The sequence below is a fragment of the Urocampus carinirostris genome, chromosome 15 (assembly GCF_059441175.1).
Source record: "Urocampus carinirostris isolate Australia breed hairy pipefish chromosome 15, RoL_Ucar_1.0, whole genome shotgun sequence".
Classification (NCBI taxonomy): domain Eukaryota; kingdom Metazoa; phylum Chordata; class Actinopteri; order Syngnathiformes; family Syngnathidae; genus Urocampus; species Urocampus carinirostris.
This window is the reverse complement of record NC_142363.1, coordinates 9,360,790-9,369,296: the sequence shown is the minus strand read 5'-3', so window position 1 is coordinate 9,369,296 and position 8,507 is coordinate 9,360,790. Positions and strand designations below refer to the sequence as shown.

Here is an 8,507-nt window from a genome sequence, read left to right as displayed (position 1 = left end):
AATGAATATTTGAATAAATAAATAAAGCAAAAAAAGAAAAGGAAGGGAAAAACAATGCAAAAAAATAAGAAAAAGGGTGAAAAGCAAGGACCAGAAGTAAAAGCTAGGAAAAAAGAAAAAAGGAGGAAACAAACAAAAAAGTAAAAGGCAAGAAGCAAGACGTAAAAAGCCAGGAAAAATAAACCAAATGAGAAAAAAATAAAGAAAAAAGGGGGAAAAAGTAGAATAAAGCAGGGGGGGAAAGTCCAGAAAAAAAGTAAGATTAACAGATTTTTTGAGTTTCTTTGCTCAGTTTTGTATTGCATTCAAATAATTTCTGAATATACCAAGTCAATCTTGTTGCTAACATTGTACGACTGCTAAAAAACTGATTAAATACAGTTCTGTATTGTTTTAATCAACTAAATAAATCCCCCAAAATAATAGTATCATGTAATAAAAGATACTTTTCAAAAATTGTAATCTCATATAGTAGTTGTTGTAAAAACAACTGATGAATGTGGGCCGTACTGTCAGGACCAGAACGGACACAGGACCCACTTGCGTTACATTTCCCACAGTTTTATTGGAAGTAAGAAAAGGGTTGCACCCAGGATCCGTTGATTGCTGAACGCAGGAAGCAGGTCGCTCTGAACGCGGAAGTGGGACTTCCGTGCCGAGCGATGACGGTGTCAGGAACGGAAAAAAACGGGTCAGTAGCAGAGACAGGGGAGCAAAAAACGTGGTCAGGATCAAAAAACGGGTCGAAGCCGGGAAACAGACAGGAGCAAAAACAGGTGGGAGTTAGGGTCGAAAAAAGCTTGCCTAGAGTAAACTGATGTTCGCAGACGGACTGACAACAGGTGACAGAAAGGAGTGGGTTTAAATAGGGACAGGGAGCCAATCAGAGTCCGAGGCAGCTGGCCTCGGATGGAGTGGGCACAGGTGGGTCAAATCAGTAATCACGACACGTATGACCCATACAATAGTACATTAGCTAATTTAGCAAATGTGAACAAATAACTTAGCATTGCCGGAAAATCAAAAAATGGGAACTTGAATTGATGTCAGGTTTTGGACATGTTTGATAATGATAAGTGGTCACACTCAGCATTGATGTTGCTCACATTTGTTTCAAGCGATGCTCAGAGACTTTGTGTGAACACTAAGACCAGTGGAAGCTCTGAGGGAACGTTACAGGCTAGCCACCTGAACAACACACGGTGGGCAGACAATGAGCGGCAATTGGGAGCTAACAAAAACAGAACAGCCCTCGAAAACCCAGATGCTAACGGGAAACTAGCCTGTCAATATTATACCCACCGAAACACACACAAAAAAATGTAAATCCACGATTGCTTGCTTACCTAAAAAGAAATGAAAATAGGAACGCACGCTGCAACAGTGGCAGATAAACTTAGCATTTGATGGCAAGGCACGTAACTCAGACAAAATAGTCGCTAACTCCCAGCGACAGTGGAAGCAAAGTTTCAATTTCTCCAAAGAGGAACGAGCAGTTTGCAATCACTGTTTACTACAATCGCTGCCTGTTTTGGAGCTGCCTCACATGTTATGTTAATGGGATTTGCCACGAAAGTGTTGTATTCCTTAAATGAACTCAGAACTATAGAGTAAATGATCTAGATGTGTCAACTTTGAACTAAAACTCCTGGAGTCCCCCAGTGGAATACTTTGGAACATATTTGTGTAATTGTGTCAAGGAACATGACACAATCAATGTGTTTTATTTGACATAACATGAGGCTCATCTAGAGAGACCTGACATCATTGTCGGCCATCGTGCTGCTAAGGGTACCTCCAAAAGCCAAAAATCACTCTATTTTTTTTCAGCCCCGTCTTCTCTTTTTCCCTCTTGTTTCCTTCAAAAAAAAATTTCTATCGTTTAATTTTTATTCCTTTTGCTGTTCTATTTTTTCTTCTTTTTCAAGTTTTTGATTTTTTTTACTCCTCTTTTTTGAAATCCCAAGGACTCCCCCCTTGTTTTTACTTTATTTTAGTCACTTTGAGTCCCCATAGTTTTTGCTCTTCCTTCTGCTTTTTAGCATTCCTTTTGGGGCACACTACACAATACAGTGACATCTGGTGGTCAAATATTCCACACTATCCCTTTACTGATCAATGACGCAACTTCAGAAAGGAATTGCCAAATGGAAAGAACAGAACTAAAAGTTGGAAATTGCGAAAACGTGTCCAAATAAAATTTTCAGTGACTCATACATATTGACAACTTGTAATTTTATATCATATGCTGCTGTGTTTCATTGATTTATGTTATAATTAGTCATTATAAATGAAAAAGACCCTAAAAATAAACAAGTGAAAAACCACAATGGGGAAAGAAGTGCACCACAAGTGAGGAATTTTAGTGGCATAAGGTGACCTCTTGTGGGCACATCTTATGGGCACAGACCCCTAATCATTTTAGGATTTGACATTTGAAAAAAGACACATGGACAGGGTAGATTACTTTGTATGGCTGAATTGTCCTGTATAAACCCACCACCAAGTCCAAGTGAGTGCATGTTGAGTTGATGAGGATGAAGTCAGGTAATCAATCACCTCTGTGTGCTTGAGTTAGCTAGGAGTCTAAGATGTGCAGAAATGGCCGGACTATTATGAAGAGTTATCATGAAGAACACAAATATACGGACGGACGGACACACACACACACACACACACACACACACACACACACACACACACACACACACACACACACACACACACACACACACACACACACACACACACACACACACATATACACACACACACACACACACACAAACATTGAAAGAAAATTAGCAATTACGCTATGATACACTGAGCTGCCGGAAAAAAATATATACTCCTTTGTACTGCTCATATTTAGTTTCTTCCTCCTCTTGTGTTAGGGTTGCCACCGACCCATTTTGGATTTTAAACGCATACAGAAACCAAATACAATTATCTATTGCAAGGGTCAGCAACATGTTGCTGTAGAGACGCATTTGGCTCTATGTCACTCCCTAGTGGCTTCCTGGCTCTTTTTCAAAAAATGTTTGATAATGGAAAATGACATGGTTTCTGTAGAGAGACAATACATTTCATTAATTTCATTTAGAATGAAATTTAGGGGCCTTCCACGTCTACTTTGCAGTTAACCAACAGAGGACACCGGAGGTCCGCCACAAAAATATCTATTTTTCTTTAACCTGTCTCAAATCAGTCTATTATTTGTCTCAAATGTTCAATTCCTTTTGAACGAAAACACCCAGTACACACATTTGTATTTCTATTTTAAGTTATCAATTTCTCGGTTCATTAATTTTAACCAGAATTATTATTCTGAAGGATAATATAAACAAACGAAATGCAAACATTGCTTGATCTAACAAACTATAACTGAAACAAACATTTCAACAAAGTCAGCACATTTCTAATTTAAAATGGTAACATTTGGACGGGAGAGGCTTTTCTGCGGCGTTTGGAAAAAAATTGTATGTGAACTGTGCGAGTTCAGATGTTCAACCAGGCAAATGAGCAAAGATTTTCTAAGGCAAATTCGAATTATATGACACCAGCACCAAACGGCAGTTGAGCAAATTTTCCTTGTTATTACCTTTGGAGGGCATCGTGGATTAGGGCAAATTGGGACTCTCTCTCTCTGGTGAGCTCCAGTGTGGTAGGAAAAGGGAGAGAGGGAGAGAGATAAAAAGAGAAGGAGAGATAAAGAGAGAAAGAGAGAAAGATAGAGAGAGAGGAAGAGAGAGACAGGAAAAGAGAGAGAGGGAGGGACGATGGGCAAGCGACCTTTGGTTGGGTACAGCTCAGCTTGAGCCCAGGGAAAGAGAGCGAGGCTGACTTTGCCGCCACCTTTTGAATATAATATAATATAATATAATATAATATAATATAATATAATATAATATAATATAATATAATATAATATCATATCATATCATATCATATCATATCATATCATATCATATCATATCATATCATATCATATCATATCATATCATATCATATAATATAATATAATATAATATAATATAATATAATATAATATAATATAATATAATATAATATAGGCAGCACAGCGGCTAAGTGGTTAGCGTGTCCGCGTCACAGTCCTAGCTCATGAGATCAAACCTTCCTGTGTGGAGTTTGCATGTTCTCCCCGTGCTTGCATGGGTTTCCTCCGGGCACTCCGGTTTCCTCCCACATTCCAAAAACATGCATTTCAGGTCAATTGGTTGGTCCAAATTGTCCCTTGATGTGAATAAGCGAGTGACTCGTCTCTGTGTGCCCTGGCAAACAGTTCAGGGTGTCCCCTGCCCACTGATATAATATAATATAAGATAAAATCAGATCAGATTAGATAATATAATACTGTATAATATAATATAGTATTATCAATGTTGTGTGAGAATACTGGAACTTGAGGGTATAGAATCCCTGAGATAATGAGTGTGTGCTCTATAAGGAAAAAACTGTTGAAGGTTTTTGAGTTTTCCCTTGCCCTCATGTAGGTTTTAGATCACGGGATGGTGTAATAATAGTCTGTGGTTTGTAATAATCTGTGGTCTGTCCAGCCCTTTGAGAATCTTTGTGATTAAGGGCTATACAAATAAACATGACTTTACTTGACTTGACTTGAATATTTGTTGAGTTGATACAAATAATAGGGATTTAAGTTTCACAGTATTTTCCAATTTTGACCTTTTGGATGTTATAAGCTCTTTGTATGTTCTTTATATCTAGCGTTATCCACAATCCCAATAGCTTTCTGTTGTGATCAAATAAGAGATTCTATTTTGCTCTTATATATGTATTTCCCCAAATCTCTAGAATCTTAAAGTGTGCGTGTGTAAATGTGCTTAGTGCGTGCTTGATCTACAACACACGAACCAACCGAGTCACGTGGGCGATTACATAACAGCTGCTGAGTGAGTGTCGCCTGCATTACCATGCGTTACATAAGACAACTTTATGTTCAGTTATAATCCGACCTATGTTGCCCGAGTATTTGCCATCTGGGATTTTCAGCTTGTCCCCATATCAAGCTTTACACTTTCAACTCTGAGCTCTCAGAGCAATTCCCTGTCTACAGCCTCACTGACTGCACTTTCAATCACAATTCTATGCAAAATTGAGTACAGTATTTCCTCATTGCGCTTCATAAAGGGCCGGCGATAGGCAAAATTTGCAAAGTAGACACTTATATCTATTTATTTATTAAATACTCTAATATACAGGGTGTTCTGAAGTTCTATGGAAGAGGTGCTTACACTTTTTGAAGGGAGCTACTTACAAATTGACCAAGTCAAAATGATCTACCCATCACCAATGTTATATTAAAAAAGCATTGTCATGAACCGGAACAGGATCAGGACCCAAATGCGTCACGATTCTCACACAAGCTTTTTATTTTACGGGAAATGTGGAGTTAGGCAGCAGTCTGGCGTGGAATGACAGGAAGCCAGAGGCCGACGAGATCGATTACAATTGCTCGTGCAGGTATCGGACAGGTGGGGTCGATGCCGGACAATACGGGACAGACAGGAGTGATATCAAAACAGAATATTGAAATAAAACGGGACAAACTAGACGGGAAAGGAAACTGAAGATAATAATAAACAGGACCAAAACAGACGGGAACGATACTGGACGCAAAAGGCAGGAAACAGGACAAAACCCACGTCTTGCGGGGCAGACTTTTGTTGACGGCCTGACCAAGGGTGAGTGAGAGCACTGAGCATAAATAGAAGGGAAGCCAATCTGTCAACGAGCCACAGCTGGCACCACACGGGCGGGCCTTTTGGGCGCCATGGCAACTGTGACAAGCATCCTATTTAGTGGAATTGGAATGCTCACAATATTTCTTAATATAGGTTTAATAAATCAAATACATTTAATCAAAATCAAAACATCAAATTCAATGATAAACAGCATGACTTAAATCAAATCAGCCTTTTTTTAATGACTGAAGTTATTACTCTTGCGGGGAATTCGTATCACTGTACTGCAGTAGTGAAGCTCGATTCATCGTAAAAACAAAAAACAAAACAAAAAAGCAAATACTTAAATTTGTGGTTATTTATCTAAATTCCAACATATACCTAAATAGTAATTTAATAAACAGTATTTTTATTTATTTATTTGGAAGGCATATTATTAAACTCCGACATCATACATTTTACGATACATTAATGTAAATGCAAATATTACATTTCATTTGGACTCTTAATCATTAAACACTCATTACATATAGGATTCTTTTTTAATAAATTACACCTTACATCCACAAAATTTGGATTGCTCCAATTTACTACCACTGCTGAGCAACATTGATGTCTATATTGAAATGCTGCACTTGACAGCTAGATTGCAGCGTGTCCCAAAAATTACAATGCACTAGAATCTACCAGTACTACCTCAGTGATCCACCAGGAAATCGCAATCTACGTTCTGAGCACCCCTGATCTATGGCAATATTTTTGACATTGGAAACTACTAAATATATAAAAACACATCTGTTCAGTTCCGAAAGCTTGTAATCCTAATTTAAAATTAGAATTAAAATTTTAAATACAATGCTTAAAGATGGGGCGGCACGGCAGATGAGTGATTTGAACGTTCCTGTGCAGAGTTTGCATGTTCTCTCATGCTCGTGTGCTTTTCCTCCAGGCACTCTGGTTTCCTCCCAACTTCCCAGACATGCATGTGAGGTTAACTGGCCGGTCCAAATTGTCCCGAGGTGTGAATAAGCAAGTTAGAAGTATATCTCTGTGTACCCTGCGATTGGCTGGCAACCAGTTCAGGGTGTCCCCTGCCCACAGCCCGAAGATAGCTGGGATGGGCTCCAGCACCCCCGCAACCCTACTGTAGATAAGCAGTGCAGACAATGGATGGATGGATGTTTAAAGATGTTCAATGTGAGTATAATTGGTCACACGTCCCAGCATTAAGTTGTCAATTGTTGCAACACCTTTTGTTATTCGTGCCTTTTGTTCATCCACGTTTCTTAGAATAGGGGGCACATGGACCAACCCTTCAACAGAATCCCCGAAGAAAATAAATCGCATGGTGTGAGACATGGAGTTGTAGGTGGCCAGGACATGTGATCATTCTGCCCAGACCGTCCAATCCATCTGTCTGGCATTGTTGTGTACAGAAATTGTCTAACCCTAGACGTATTGAATTTTCCATGCTATGTCACTATGAACTTCATCCTGGTTGTTTTTGTGAAATGTTGATCGAACAGCAACTCATGATTCAATTTTTGAAAATTCAAACTCAAAAAACACCTTTTCTGGATGAGTGAATGCCATTAATGGGTCTAAAAAAACAAGAAATTAAGAGCGTGGTAAAGAGCTTAATGTAATTTGTTTTAAAATGGCACAATTTGTATCATACTACCATTCATAGTTAAGGAGACAAGGGGACTTCAATGTGCCAAGACTTTTGCAACAGCCTGCCGGGTCAAGCGTTTGTTTAAAACATAAGAGTTCTGTATTTTAACCCCTTAACAACGGGACGTTGGTAAACTAAATTGTGTCCTTTTGATGTCACTAGTTACTGAAATACGTCATGACGCAAATCATTGGAAAGCTCAAACTCTTGGGAGATATAATGAGCATTTCAAAATGTACTAATCACTGAAATATTACAATCAGTCTGAAACAAGATACTCAAAAACTGTAAAGCTGGCATAGCTCACCTATAACGTGTCCTAGGAGTCAACTCATGAACAATTCCTCGCAAATAGAGTGTGCTTAAATCCTGGACCAGCCAGTCAATATAGCCGTGTAGAATATTTGCTCTAAAACACACGATAATGCAAACAGATTAAACATAAATAGATAAATACGCCTAAAAGCATTCCTGCGTTTTTTGACAATCTTCGCTGTATTCGTCTGTTTGTCTTCATTACTCCCCATTAAGAATAAACAGACTCGTCAGATTTTTTTCAATACTTCCGTTCAGGTTTGGAACCGGGCACAGATGTCTTGGATCGCCACGGACCTGTCCCTACACATCATAGACCTTCATATATGACTTTTTGAACTTTATTCTTTGTCGAATCATTGCCATCCCACACCACTTTTTTCAAGTCAAGTCAAGTCAAGTCATGTTTATTTGTATAGCCCTTAATCACAAAGACTCTGAAAAGGCTGCACAGACCACAGATTATTGCAAACCACAGACTATTATGACACCATTACCTGATCCAAAACCTACATGAGGGCAAATAATACACAGATACACAGATATTGTCAACATAAAATATAGGCTATTCATATACTATAGAATAGAAGTGTGTTTTAAGCTTAGATTAAAACATTTCCACTGAGTTTGCAGATCGAATCTCAGGGGGAAGAGCATTCCACAGCACCGGGGCCAGAATGGAGAAAGCTCTCGAACCTGCGGATCTCTTCTTGGCTCCTGGGATCACTACTAGACCAGCATTTTCAGAGCAAAGGCTCTGGACTGGAACATAGGGGGAAATTATATCTGAAAGA

The 8,507-nt window shown here is 38.8% G+C and overlaps 1 long non-coding RNA gene across 1 annotated transcript in view; it reads left to right on the top strand.

Moving 5' to 3' along the window:
* LOC148351489 (uncharacterized) overlaps window positions 1-8,276 on the top strand; it is a 23,375-nt gene extending 15,099 nt beyond the window's left edge. The window contains exons 4-5 of the long non-coding RNA XR_015852955.1: window positions 6,673-6,920; window positions 7,014-8,276. This is a non-coding gene — a long non-coding RNA (uncharacterized LOC148351489). The remainder of the gene's footprint in view (window positions 1-6,672; window positions 6,921-7,013) is intronic.
* The last annotated feature ends 231 nt before the right edge of the window (window positions 8,277-8,507 follow it).